A 14,573-nucleotide genomic window follows, 5' to 3' on the forward strand; every position below is an offset into this window, starting at 1 on the left:
ACCCCTCCCCGAGTATATTCATGACGCCGCTCGGTGCGCGACAGAGGCATGGGAGGCGGCCCGATTGGCTATGGCCAAGACCCAGGCTCGGAACGAACGGTGCGCCCGGTGCTCTCATTGTGAGTCCCCTTGGCGAGTGGGGGACATGGCCTGGCTCCACTGCCCACAGGTGCCGGTGGGGACCTCCCCTAAGTTGCACAAACCCTGGCAGGGGCCGGTTGTGCTCATTGAAGTCCCTAGCCCGCAGTCCACGCGTGTTCAGGTGAATCGCGACGTTGGTACGTTCACACGTCCCGATTGAAACCCTACGTGGCCCCGCGTGTGGATGCGTCATCTCCTAACGTTGCCTTGCTGGTGTCTGTCGCGTCCGACGCGCCACTGCCCTTGCCTGTTCAACCTGCCAGCGCGCCTGTCATGCCTCCTGTAGACGGCCCGGCGGTGATCCTGCCGGACATATGGATTCCTGCACCGGGTGGGCCTTCCACGGTGACGGGGACACTTGGCCCCGCTGACCCTCCAACCCCGCTGCGGTTGCAGTTGCAGGGGGCCCCGATTACGGACCTCTCTGGGGAACGGGGTGATGAGACGGACAGGCCTCCACCAGCGGCAGATGATTCCGGTTCCGCCGCTCCTAAAACCCTGTCGGGACTGCAACATTCTAGGGAGCCGCCTCTCGTGAAGGACGGGCCGGCGACCCGCACTTCCCTTTCGTTAATTGTGTTGTCGTTGTACTCTCCGTTGTGTTTGGTGTGATTCCTGATTGTAATGCTGTCACTCGCATTATTTTATCCTATTGCAGCCGGGATGGCTGGCTTTTTTCATCAAGGGGGGGGGGTCATGCAATGCGAGCGTAAATGGGGTTTGCTGCTGGGCTCTGGCCCAATCACACGGCCCGGGGTATTGTGGGGCGGAGCCCGGTATGGGGGGCATGTGGGAGGGGCCGCCGTTCACATCGGTTCCAATGGGAAGCGAGGTGAATGGAGGTGGAGCCAGCAGGGCAGTATGGGAAGGCCGGATCTAATGATCCGGAAGGGGAGGAGTCAGGGTCACGTGGGGGAGAGGATATAAGTTGGAGCCCGGAAGAGATCGGGGGAGTTGCAGGAGTTAAAAGGCTGAGCCACGTTGGGTGGTGAGAGGAGATCCGCGCCATCGGCCACGTGGCCGAAGGACTTTCAGCACACCGTCGGCCAGCGGTGTGCGGAGTGCGGGAGTGGAGGAGCTAACGGAGGAGCGTGCGTGGGCGCACGCAAGACGACGCTGGTCCGCGGATAGGACCAGCGGGGTGCGGAGAAAAAACCCAAATAAAAGACCAATGGAGACCAGCAGTGCCTGACGGAGTCTTTTATTACACTTAGATGGTCACGACGGCTCTGGAAGTACTTTTTTGTACTCCACGCTGCTCTCATTTGTTCTGGAAAAAGTCAAATCGCTCTTCCTTTTGCGACCACTGGAATCGCAGCGACTTTACTGAGAGACCTCCTCGACATATCTTCTTCGTCGATGAGACTGAATTCGCCAGAAGGCGAAAACGCTACGTTAAGCTTCGCTCATCATCATTGATGAAATTACGATGCTGACAAAGCATAGCCTTCGATGCATCGATCAACTTTTGCGCGACATCATGCAGATTCAACGGCCGTTTGGTGCAAAAGTCGTCGTAATCGGTGGCGACTTCAGACAGACTTTGCCGGTTGTAGCAAAAGGCATCCGTGTAGATGTAATCGAGTACTGCATCAAATCCAGCGTATTATGGTAGCGTTTTACCAAATTAACTCTCATGGAAAACCTTTGGCGTGATGGTCAAAATGAGCATAACAATTGGCTGCTGAAAGTTGGATTGGGAACTTTGCCCGAGATATCTGCAGTTCCGTTAGGTTCCATTGAAATTCCACCTCAAATGATAACGGTTGATGATCTGGTCACCGCAATTTAGGTCAGAACTTGCAACACATGCCTGTCGAAGAGCTTGCGAAAAGAGCGATTCTGGCACCTACCAACAACGACACTCTCGAAATGAACCGAAACATCATCACACAGCTGTCCAGAGATCTCCGAATTTATTACAGCTCTGACTCGATCGTGTCGGAAGATCCTGCGGACGCATTGAATTACCCTCCAGAATTTCTCCACGATCAAACGCCTTCAGGAACGCCGCCACACACATTGGCACTGAAGACAGGCGTTATCATCATGCTGCTGCGAAATCTGAACCAGAGGAATGGTCTTTGCAATGGAACGCGTCTGATGGTCAAATCATTACCAAATAACTTCATCACCGCAGAGATTGTATCGGAATGCAACAGAGGCGAAATAGTTTTCATCCCGAGAATCTACCTAGCTCCAAGTGATGTCACTTTTCCTTTCGTACTGAAACGATGACAAATTCCGATAATTTCTGCGTATGCGATGAAGATCAACAAGTGCCAGGGTCAGACTTTTGAAAATATGGGCATTTATTTCAATTTTCCAATGGAAAATACTGATCTAGATCTAAAAATCCTCAGCGGATCAAAGTGTTTATAGTCAACTGCAGGGAAACATTTTCAATAGTGATAAGAGATTCACACAAAATATCGTATACCAATAAATCTTCCAAAGTCCTTATTTTTATTTTTTAAGTTAAGAAAAATGTATTTACGTGCAACAATTCCTGAAAAAAATTACAACATGTAAATGTAAATCTTTAATATTACAGCTTCCGTCCTAGGATGGGCAAAAGGCTAGTACGTAATAATATGCGCGGTTTTTGCAGTGTCACCAAAGCCATCGATGGTCCCAGCAATCCGGGACAAACTCCTTCGAGACCTAAGGATGCAGTATGCTTGTTTGATCTCGACCCTGACGCCTGTATATTAGGAGTTTGCATGTTCTCCGACGGTAGCGTGCATTTTTCTTCGGGTCCTCCGGTTTTTTTTTTCGACATTTAGAAACATGTCTTTAGAGTAGTCTCCTGATTCCAAGAACACAGGATGAGATGTTACTATCATTTGTGCAAGCACTTCCAAGAGTTCATGAACAGTGAGCCTGGTGAAATTTGGGGAGCGCATCGTCAGTAGTGTACCTTTGGTTCCTAGGGTGTTTCGGCCTTTCACACTATACACCCTCCCCAAAGGCGGCCAGCGACAGGGTGATCAATCCTACGCTTGCGTCCCATTCCCAATTAGTCATAGGAGTTTCCTTGTTGTTGATAGCCAACATCCCATGGGACTATGCATGGCAGGGGCGTCCTCCTCCCTGAGTCAAGCATTGTTGACCGCATACCTCCTGGCCCTCTCACTTCGGGGCCCAGCTGGGGTCTTTCCTCTTCATCCAGAGCCACTGACTGCTGCCTTCTGCCGCCTCCGATACAGCTCTGATTGCCGAACGCTGGCTCTGGCCCTTAATTCCCAGGTCTCTAAGCAGTCTGGTTATAGATGTTGCCACAAAACCTCTGCAGCCCACCTCCACTGGTCGGACTTCTGTGTTTTAGCCATGATGCTGTGCTTGGGCAGCTAGATCGGCATAGCGCAGATGTTTTCGCTCATAAGCCTCATCTACTGAGTCCTCCCAGGGTACTGTGAGCTCAATGATGAAGACCTTCTTGAGCGAACGGGACCAGAGCACCATGTCAGGTCTTAGGGTGGTGGTTGCGATCTCCAAGTTGCCGGCCAATGTCAGCTAGCATTTTCCAATCGCGGGCCAAGCGCAGCTGGTCTCGCTCTAATGGTGTAGAGCCGCTCTTCGGTGGTTTAGCCCCTTCGCGGACAAAGGTCGTCCGTAAGTGGTGTGATGCTGCTGGGGGTGGTAGGGAGTTTGTGGCACCTCGCTTGTCCTCCAGGGCGGACGCAAGGTTTTTAAGGACTTGGTTGTGACGCCAAGTGTAGCGTCCTTGGGTGAGGCTTGTTTAACACCCTGTGAGAATGTGCCTGAGGTTGGCTGGCATGGAACAGAGGGCATAGTCCGGATCTTCACCATACCATTGGTGAAGATTAACTGGTGTTGGAAGGACGTCATATGTTGCTCTGATGGAAAAGCTCAACCGCCTCGCTTCCATGGCCCACAGATCCTTCCAGCTGATCTTTCTCTTCTCCACACTGTCCCATCGAGTCCACTGTCCCTGTTTGGCAAGAGAGACTGCCTTGGCCCACCTTGCAGCCTCCCCTGGTGGCGTACTTCCTGCACTACCATCTTCCACCACTCTGGTACAGTGGCCTTACTCCAAGCAGCACAGCGAGTTAGCCCAAGGCCTCCTCTCCCTTGCTGAACATGACCCACAATGTCAGCATGTCTGAGGGCTGCTGTTGCCTCCTGGACTGCTTTTCCTGGCCTCCATTTGCGCCCAGTTGCCAAGGTCGGCGCGTTGTTGCTCACCACTGGGTCTCGAGATTCATTCAGTGTCATCTGGAGCCTGGTTTTTGCACACTTGAATTCCTCTGTTAGACTGGTGAGGGGCAGCTTGAGGACACCATCTCCATAGAGGCCTATGGTGGTAAGGCATCGTGGAACTCCGAGCAACTTCTTTAAGTAGCCTGTGACTCCTCTTTCCATCTTCTCCACTGTTGAGATTGGAACCTCATACACTGCTAGGGGCCACAACACCCGGGGTAGGAGACCAAACTGCAGACACCAGGCCTTTAACTTTCCAGGTAGCTGGGTGTTGTCGATGGACTGTAGGCTACTACTGATGTCTTTGCGCAGCTGTTGCACCTGGTATTTGTCCTTCAGGCTTGCATCATACCACTTTCCAAGGCTTTTTACTGGCTGCTCAGACACTGTTGGGATTTGGTCATCTCCGATGTAGAATTTCAGGTCAGAGAGTACTCCCTTCACAATCGAGATGCTGCGTGACTTGGATGGTTTAATCTTCATACGGGCCCAGCTGATGTTCTCCTCGAATTTTCTGAGCAGTCTCCTGGTGCATGGGACAGTGGTGGTCAATGTTGTAATGTCGTCCATGTAGGCTCTGAGTGGAGGGAGGCGGAAACCAGAGTCGACTCGCTGTCCACCAGCAACCCATTTTGAGGATCTGATGATAACCTCCATTGCCATTATGAATGCCAACGGAGAAATGGTACATCCCGCCATTATACATACATTCAGGCACTGCCATGAGGTGGTGAACTCTGAGGTGGTGAAGCAGAACTGCAGATCCTGGAAGTACGACTTCACCAGGGTTGTGATGGTGTCCGGTATGTGGAAAAATCTGAAGGCAGACCACAGGAGTTCATGGGGCACAGAGCCAAATGCATTGGCGAGGTCGAGGAAGACTACATGGAGGTCCTTTTTCTCCACCTTGGCCATTTGGATCTGGTGCCAGATCATGCTGGAATGTTCCAAGCAGCCAGAGAACCCTGATATTCCTGCCTTCTGTACAGATGTATCGACGTACGCATTCCTTTGCAGGTACTCGGCCATCCTCTGGGCAATGACCCTAAAGAAGATTTTACCCTCGACATTTCCACATAAGTCTCTTCTCTCAGCTATTATTTGTGGCCATATCGCTTCTGAAAAAGCGCTATATAGCTCAGTGGGCCTTACCTGGTAAAAAAGAAATCGTGTAGTGTACTGATCAAAGAGAGGAAAGGCGTTAATGTTCGTAAAAGGGAGCATTTTGAAGACTTTCTCAGTGGAGACTTTGTTGTTACTTAAGTGTTCTGAGCTCCATCTCACAAGACCCAGTTAGGGATGAGCTCGAAATTTCTACAACTTTTGACGAGGCGAGGAAACCCATAAAGCAGATGATGATCAAAAATGAGTCTATTGTGGATGGAATTCCCATTTAAATCTTAAGCAGTGAATAGAGAAACTCACGTTCACAGCTCTACGCCCTCATTTCGAGGTTCTGGCAAGACGAGGATACCAAACTGCCTCAGGGGTACCATGATCGTGACAACCCTCAAGAAAGGAGAAGTCCGACTTTGAAAATTACATAAGGATTTTTGTTGTTGTCAATCGCAGGAAAGATCATTGTGATAACCCTCCTGAACCATCTTCTTCCACTTGCTGAAGAGATCCTCCCAGAATCTGTGTGGGTTTAGGCAATCAAGAGGTATAACTGGCATGATTTTTACTGCTTGCCAGCTGCATGGAAAATGTCGGGAAAAACTTGCCTCTCTGCATGGCCTCATTTGATCTCACAAAAGCCTTTGACTGTCAACTAAAAAGCGCCGTGGATGATCCTTCCGGAGAATGGATGTCCATAAACATGTCATCATTTTTGCTTGCTCCGTGATGATTCTAAGCAAGTGGTTCTTAACCTGGGTTCGATCGAACCCCAGGGGTTCGGTGAGTCAGTCTCAGGGGTTCGGCGGAGGTTAAGACACACACAACTCATATGATTCGTGATGACACGTCCAGCTTGGCCATCATTGGCTGCAAGTGATCACGCTACATCGCTTGGCCTATCTGTGCTGCAGGGAATTTGGTGTGCTCGGTAGTCGACTTGTGACTGTCGTGATGGTACGTCGTGTGATTTCTTTCTTAATATTTTAATCCCTTCATACTAACTATGTCGAGCAAAAAAAGAAAGTGGTCGGACGAATATATACAATATGGATTCACATGTATAACGGAACGTGATGGGAGTCAGCGTTTTAACTGCATGATTTGCAATGCCAAGTTGAGCAATTCTAGTCTAGCACCGGCAAAACTAAGGGAAAACTTCCTTAAGCTGCATGGAGATGGGGAATACAAGAACACAACGCTCGCTGAATTCAAGGTGAAGAGAGCCAGATTCGATGAGAAGGCTACTCTGCCTGTTCTCGGCTTTGTACCCTTCAATAAACCGATCCTCACAGCATCGTACGAAGTTGCTTACCTGATCGCAAAGCAGGGCAAACCACACACCATTGGTGAAACACTCATGAAACCAGCTGTGTTGAAGATGGCAAATATCATGCTGGGAAAAGCGGCTGAAGTTAAGTTATCCCAAATTCCTCTTTTAAATGACACCATCAGCGACAGAATAGAGGATATGAGCAAAGACATCTTTGCTCAAGTAGTTGCAGATCTGATTTCAAGCCCGGCAAAATTCAGCCTCCAACTCGACGAGACCACAGACTTTTCCAATCTAAGCCAGCTTGCTGTATTCGTGCGCTATGTGAAAGACGACGTGATAAAGGAAGATGTTTTATTTTGTAAGCCTCTTACAACAACAACTAAGGCAGCCAATGTGAAGAAACTTGTGGATGACTTCTTCAAAACAACAATCTTTTGTGGGATATGGTTTCTGCAGTTTGTTCGGACGGAGCTCCAGTCATGCTGGGAAGTCTGGTTTTGGTGCGCTAGTGAAAGCTGATGCACCACACATCATTGTTACGCATTGTATTCTGCACAGGCATGCGTTGGCAACAAAAACCTTGCCTCCAAAACTGATAGAAGTGTAATGCGGGCGTAAAGGACCTCCCGGAAGTGACGTCATGGGGGGAGGAGTTACGTCACGTGGGGGAGAGGGTTCAGGTCTATAAGGGGAGAAACCGGAAGAGGAGGGGGAGTGATCGGAGACTGGGAAAGAGTGAGGCCACGCAGGGCGGAGAGGGAGAGAGAGAGTGGCGAGATCGCCACATACACGGACCCCGAGGTTCGGCACCGTCGGCCAACGGTGACCGACCCTGGAGCAGCAGGAGCAGCGAGGAGGCTGCAGAGAGCAGCGGGTCTGCAAAAGGGGAGTTGAGCAGCGGGGGTCTGCACGAGGAGTTCAGCAGCGGGTCTGCTAAGGGAGAAAGTGGGCTACGTGAGCGACAGCAGCCAGGGGCTGCCGAACAAAGAGTATCTGGGGGAGTGCCGTGAGGGAAAAGCATAAGAACCCAAATAAAGGACACGGAGACAGAGACAGCGTCTGAGTTCTTTATTACACTGGTGTCAGAAGTGTAACGGCATGGCAAAACAACTGAGAAAAAAGAATATTCCATCTCCAGCATCTGCTTCATCTTCCGACGACGATGACCTTCCTCCAGCGGTGGACCTGACTCCGATGGAGGAGGAGATCCGTGCTGGGCCGAGTGCGGGTCCGGGGGTCCAAGAGGTCGCCGCGTCGGCGGACCCGTCCGCACCGAAGGACGCGGATTTAAGATGGAGTCAGATGGCGGAGCAACTTGAAACACTCAAGAACGTACTTGCACAGTTGTGTGAGCTCGTCACGCCGAGGACGGCGTCGGAAGGAGACGTTGGTGGTTCGCAGGAGACCGCTTCGCCTTCGCTGTCGACGCCATCGGCCACGCGGCACGAAGACGCCATCTTGGGCGTGGCAGGCGAAGAAAGGCGGGAAGCCGCCATTTTGCGCCCTCCGCAGCGAAAAGCCGCCATCTTGTCTACACCACGTTGCGACGCCATGTTGAACATGCCACCAGAAGAGTCATCGGCTGGAGAGAGCGCGCCAAGAAGTCGCAGTCGTCACCTAACAACTGTCAAAGAATTCTCCATCGAGGGCGATTGGAGTGCGTTCGCCTGCAGATTTTTGGCGGCGGTGCGCACGGCAAGGTGGACTGACGCGGAGGCATTAGAAGTTCTGCCGACTCTTCTGGATGACGTGTCTGTTAGATTCTTTCGCTCTATAAAGGCCGCGAAGAAGAAAACATTGAGAGGTGTGTTCGACGAAATGGCTGGCGCTTACGAGCCGCCGGATGATGCTCATCGCCGGTTTGTTCAATGACAACGAGCACCCGAGGAGTCTCCGGTGGCATATAGGGGCGCGGTACTGGAGCTGGCCATGGCCGCATACCCGGAGACGGAGCCTGACCTGTTGGAACCTCTCATCCTGGGGAAGATGCTGGAGCTGTCCCGGGATCTCGGCATTCCTATGCCGGTATGTGGTCATGAAAAGCTCACATCCCGGGCTGCGCCTAAATGTTTGGATGCCCAGTTTAACCTGCGCCAGTGGAAACAAGTTACGGCGTAGACGGGTGGGCCCGTCGTCGAAGGGGGAGCCTTGGGTTGGGACCCCACGAAGGCTGTTTATGTGCTTGACGAGAGGAGCCCGCAGGAGCTGTCAGCCGCTGCTGCTCCGTGGCCGGGCCGCGGTGAACCGGGACCGCGGGCTGCGCCGCCGATACGGCCGCGTCGGGACGGGGTGCCCGCCGCACAGCGCAACGACATCGACTGTTTCCGCTGCGGGCGTAAGGGCCATTACGCCAGGGACTGCTGGGCCCGCGTCCCTGGTCCGCCCCAGCAGGAGGCCTCGACAGCGGCCGCTCCAAGGAAGGATTCGCCAGCACAGGCAAGTCGGTGCGCACCAGACACCCGGCAAGGCTTGACACCTCACTCATCACCGTTGTCATGCGATCTGGGTGTTGTTAATAACGGGAGGCCATCGACTGCGCCTTGTCGCTCGGTAACACAGTGGCGTAAGCTGGCTCGGCGGGTCGTCGCGGCCGCTACCGGTTCGTCCACCATACCTGGGTCGATACAAGGGGTGGACGTACGTATTTTGGTGGATTCCGGTGCGTCCGCGACCATTATTTCGGATGTAATATTCTATCTCTTGAACATCCCACCTGAGGCCGTGAGTCCGGCTTACGCTTCCTGCGTCACTGCGAACGGGGGTAGCATGGGCATTGTGGGCCAGGTGGACGCTAACATAGCTATCGGGGGAGTGTCGGCCTCGGGAATTGTGTTAATTTCGAGGTCTCTTGCGGTTCCTTGTTTGTTGGGGACCGATTTCCTGGCCAAAATGCCCATTCTAATTCGAATTAATGAAAACTGCATTGAATTACCGGAAGGCCGTAAAATTGCATTTTTGCCGTCGCCCTGGGGGCGACCTGCTCCTGTCGCCCAAGTGCAGGCGTTGTCCGAGGTATCTGTTGATATTCCACCTGGCTCACAGATGCTCATTCCTTTGCGTTATCGAAAGCCTGTACCTGGTCGTCAGGGGGCTATTGGAGTTTTGCTGTCGCCGTCCGCCACCATCACGGGTGGATCGGCGCTAGTTGGGGCACAAACTATTGTTCGGCCAGACCAGCGGCCGTTTTTGCAGGTGCTTAACGCGAGTACCGAAAGCGTGTGTGTGCCGGCCGGTACCGTTGTGGCACATGCCACTACTGCGTTTACAGCTCATGATGATCTGTCCAGCCGGAGTGTTGTTGGAGGTGTTTCAGGGCCCGGAGTGGCAGATAATCGCTGGATCGCTGAATTGTGTGGGGAGAATTCAGCCCTTTCCGGGGAACAACGTTGTGCGATTCGTAAATTATTATTGAGTTATTCTGATGTGTTTAGCTCCGACGATTTGGATTTGGGACGCACCTCGTTGCTTTACCATCATATTGACACAGGGGACGCTGCCCCTATTCGGTTAAACTCGCATCGGATGAGTCCGGCTGAGCGAGATCATGTTCGAGGGGCAGTGGATGACATGTTGGCTGCGGACATAATATCTCCGTCTACCAGCCCGTGGGGCGCGCCTGTTGTTTTGGTTAAGAAGAAAGACGGCAAATTGCGATTTTGTGTAGATTTTCGCAAGTTAAATAAAGTATCGGTGGTAGATGCATACTCCCTGCCGCGTATTGACGACTCTCTCGATGCCTTGTCGGGGGCAAAGTTCTTTTCAACGCTAGATCTCTCTTCGGGCTTCTGGCAGCTTCCCCTTGACGAGTCCTCGCGGGAGAAGACTGCTTTCCGTACGCCGCAGGGGTTATTCCAATTTAACTGTCTTCCGATGGGGTTGAATGCTGCTCCTGCCACGTTTCAGAGGTTGATGGAGTTGGTGTTAACGGGGTTGCAGTGGGAGACATGTCTGATATATTTAGACGATATTATCGTCTTCAGCCGCACATTTGATGAGCATTTATCGCGGTTGGAGGCTGTGTTCACCAGAATGCGTTCTGCTAATTTGAAATTTAAGCCTAAGAAATGTCACCTACTGCAACACTCCGTGCGTTACTTGGGGCACATCGTTAGTGCGGACGGGGTGGCCACGGATCCGGACAAAACTGCGTGCGTCCGTGACTGGCCAACCCCTGCCACGGTGGGGGATGTGCGTCGGTTTTTGGGGTTCGCCTCATATTATCGGAGGTTTGTTCCAAATTTTGCTACGATCGCGAGGCCCTTGCATCTCCTTACGGGAAAAGGACACAAATTTGCTTGGGGACCGCCAGAGGAGGCGGCGTTTCGAGGCCTGCGCGATCTATTGGCTACGGCAGCCGACGTTGGATTATCCTGATTTTGAACATCCCTTCATTCTGGATACGGACGCGAGTGACACGGGCATTGGGGCGGTGTTGTCTCAGTCCAAGGGCGGTGTGGAACGCGTGGTGGCGTATGGTAGCCGCGTTTTGTCTCCCGCTGAAACCCGCTACTGCGTCACTCGCAGGGAACTTTTGGCTATTGTTTTTTTTCTCCGCCAATTTCGACCGTATCTGTACGGTCGTTCGTTTATTGTTCGCACGGATCATGCGGCCTTGCAGTATGCTCTTAAGATGGACCAGCCATCCAGCCAGCTGGCGCGGTGGTTGGACACGCTGCAAGAATTTTCCTTCCAAATTCACCATCGGAAGGGAGTGCGTCACGCTAATGCGGACGCACTTTCCAGGTTGCCGCAGCGATCCCCTTGCGCGTGCGCGTCGGGGACGCATAGGTGTGGCCCGATTCAGCACCCCCCTCAGCCTGTCGTGCTGGCAGTCGAAGTGCCTGGAGCTCCGCTTGAGCCGGGGCCGGCGGATGGGGGACCGGCTGATGGGATTTTGTATCTACCGAGGTCTGTGTGGATTCGGGAACAAATGTTGGATGATTCTTTGGTAACGTTACGTAAGCGGCCTGGGAAGGGGAGTGGGGGACTCGGTGGGGGGGGGTGTGCCGGAAACCGCTCTCCGTGATGGGTTGCTGATGTGGAGGGAAGGGATACAGGAACGCTGGCGTCTTATTGTACCGGTATCATTGCGGTATGAATTGATTAGGACTCTGCATTGTGACACACTTTTACATCTGGGGGTACAGAAGACCCTATTGACGCTGCAGCGAGATTACTATTGGCACGGCATGACGACGGATGTCGTCGGGCACGTTCGCGCGTGTCCCGATTGTGCCCGCCGGAAGCCACCTAAACATCCATATGCGCCGCCGATACAATCTATTCAGGTATCTCGAGTTAATGAATTGGTGGCGTTAGATATTTTGGGACCCTTTCCGCCATCCGCTAGGGGAAATAAATATTTGCTAGTAGGGGTGGAGTACCTCTCCCGCTGGCCGATGGCCTGGCCTTTGCCTGACCAGTCAGCGGCGTCTATCACAGACGCCTTTCTATTTGGGTATGTTATGGACAAGGGGGCGCCGGAGAGGCTCCTTACAGACCAAGGCCGGAATTTTTCGTCTAAATTGTTGGGGGAGGTGTGTGCGGCTCTTGGAACTAAAAAGATACGGACATCTCCCTACCACCCACAAACGGATGGTATGGTTGAACGGCTAAATCGGACCCTGTCCGCCATGTTGTGTCACACGGTTAGTGAAAAACAATCAGATTGGGATTTGCATATCCCTGGGGTGCTTTCGGCGTACCGGATGACGCCGCATGCGGCTACAGGATATTCGCCATTTTTTCTTATGTATGGTCGTGAAAACGTGCCGCCGATGAATGTGCAGTTGGGAACCGGAGCGAGGGGTCCTGCTAAGCCTCTTCCTGATTATATTCAGGACACCGTTCGCCGTGTCACTGTGGCGCGGGAAGGGGCCCGCATGGCTACGGCCAAAGCCCAGGCCCGGAACGAGCGGTGTGCTCGACGTTCAAAGGGGGAATGCCCCTGGAAAACGGGGGACCTGGCCTGGCTCCATTGCCCACAGGTACGGGGCCAGGTACCTCTCCTAAGTTACATAAGCCATGGCAAGGGCCGGTTCGCCTCATCGAGGTTCCCAACCCACAGTTGGCGCGTGTTCGGTTTGGATCTCGGCGTTGGTTCGTCCACACATCTCGCTTGAAACCATACGTGGCCCCTCGACCTGATGCGTCATCTCCTGAGGTTGCCTTGCCAGGGTCTGTTGCTGCCGACTCGCCCTTGCCTGTGCCTGCTGACCTTGCAAGAGCGCCTGTCATGCCTTTTACAGACAAGCCAGCTGTGACGCCGCAGGATAAAGGAGACTCGGCTCGGGGTGCACCTACCACGGCTGCGGAAACTCTGAGACCCGCAGCCCTTCCAAACCCGCCGCGAACGCGATTGCGGGACACCTCTGACGCTGGGCCTTCGAGAATAGGGGACCGGGACGTTGGCAGGCCTCCAATAGCGACAGACGACCTTCTGCCTGTCGCTCTTAAAACCCTGCCACGTTCCCGCTCGGCGGGAGGGCCGCCGACCGTCCGGGACGGCCCGGCGACTCGCACCCGCTCGAAGTCCCTCACATTTCGTTAACTGTTGTGTTGTGTTCTTGTTCTTTCGGTATATTATTGTATGCTTCGTGTCCTTTTTCGTATTTGGTCGTGTTCGCTCGCATTGCTTGTTGAAGTTGTGTTCAGCCGAGGTCGGCTAGATTTTCTCTACGGGGGGGGGGTAGTGTAATGCGGGCGTAAACGACCTCCCGGAAGTGACGTCATGTGGGGGAGGAGTTACGTCACGTGGGGGAGAGGGTTCAGGTCTATAAGGGGAGAAACCGGAAGAGGAGGGGGAGTGATCGGAGACTGGGAAAGAGTGAGGCCACGCAGGTCGGAGAGGGAGAGAGAGAGTGGCGAGATCGCCACATACACGGACCCCGAGGTTCGGCACCGTCGGCCAATGGTGACCGACCCCGGAGCAGCAGGAGCAGCGAGGAGGCTGCAGAGAGCAGCGGGTCTGCAAAAGGGGAGTTGAGCAGCGGGGGTCTGCACGAGGAGTTCAGCAGCGGGTCTGCTAAGGGAGAAAGTGGGCTACGTGAGCGACAGCAGCCAGGGGCTGCCGAACGAAGAGTATCTGGGGGAGTGCCGTGAGGGAAAAGCATAAGAACCCAAATAAAGGACACGGAGACAGAGACAGCGTCCGAGTTCTTTATTACAGAAGTATTAAAAATTGTAGTTGAATGCGTGAACTATGTGCGAAATAGTGCTCTGAGGCACCGCATCTTTAGTGAGCTGTGTAAAGAAATGGGCTCTGAATTCGAGGTACTTCTGTACCATTCTAACGTTCGGTGGTTATTCCGGGGACAGGTGCTTCAAAAATATTGAGTTCATTCTTATTTTAGCGTACATGGCTGATATCTTCGCAGCTCTCAATCATCTCAATCAGCAGATGCAGGGCGGTGGAGTCAACATCATCGAAGCGGAAGAAAACCTGAAGGCTTTTCAAAAAAAGCTACCGTCATGGAAACGACGAACAGAGAACGATAACTTCGCAAACTTTCCCCTGCTGGATGACTATGTAAGTTAGATCGAAGATGTATCTGGAATCGGAGACATTTCTGTATCCGCGGAACTGAAGCAAGCAATTGCCACGCACTTAGATGAGCTTGCAAAGTCTCTCGACGGATACTTCCCTACAAGAGAGTCATATCCAGCATGGGTGAGACAGCCGTTCACGGTTAGTGTTGAGACAGCAGATGTCAATGATGAATACCTCGACGAAATAATTGAAATTCAGCAGAGCCAGGTTCAACAGCAACTCTTCAGAACAACAACGCTCTCAACGTTTTGGTGTCAACAAATGGTA

The sequence above is a fragment of the Lethenteron reissneri genome, chromosome 31 (assembly GCF_015708825.2).
Source record: "Lethenteron reissneri isolate LAM-NWPU_2019-01 chromosome 31, ASM1570882v1, whole genome shotgun sequence".
Taxonomy (NCBI): domain Eukaryota; kingdom Metazoa; phylum Chordata; class Hyperoartia; order Petromyzontiformes; family Petromyzontidae; genus Lethenteron; species Lethenteron reissneri.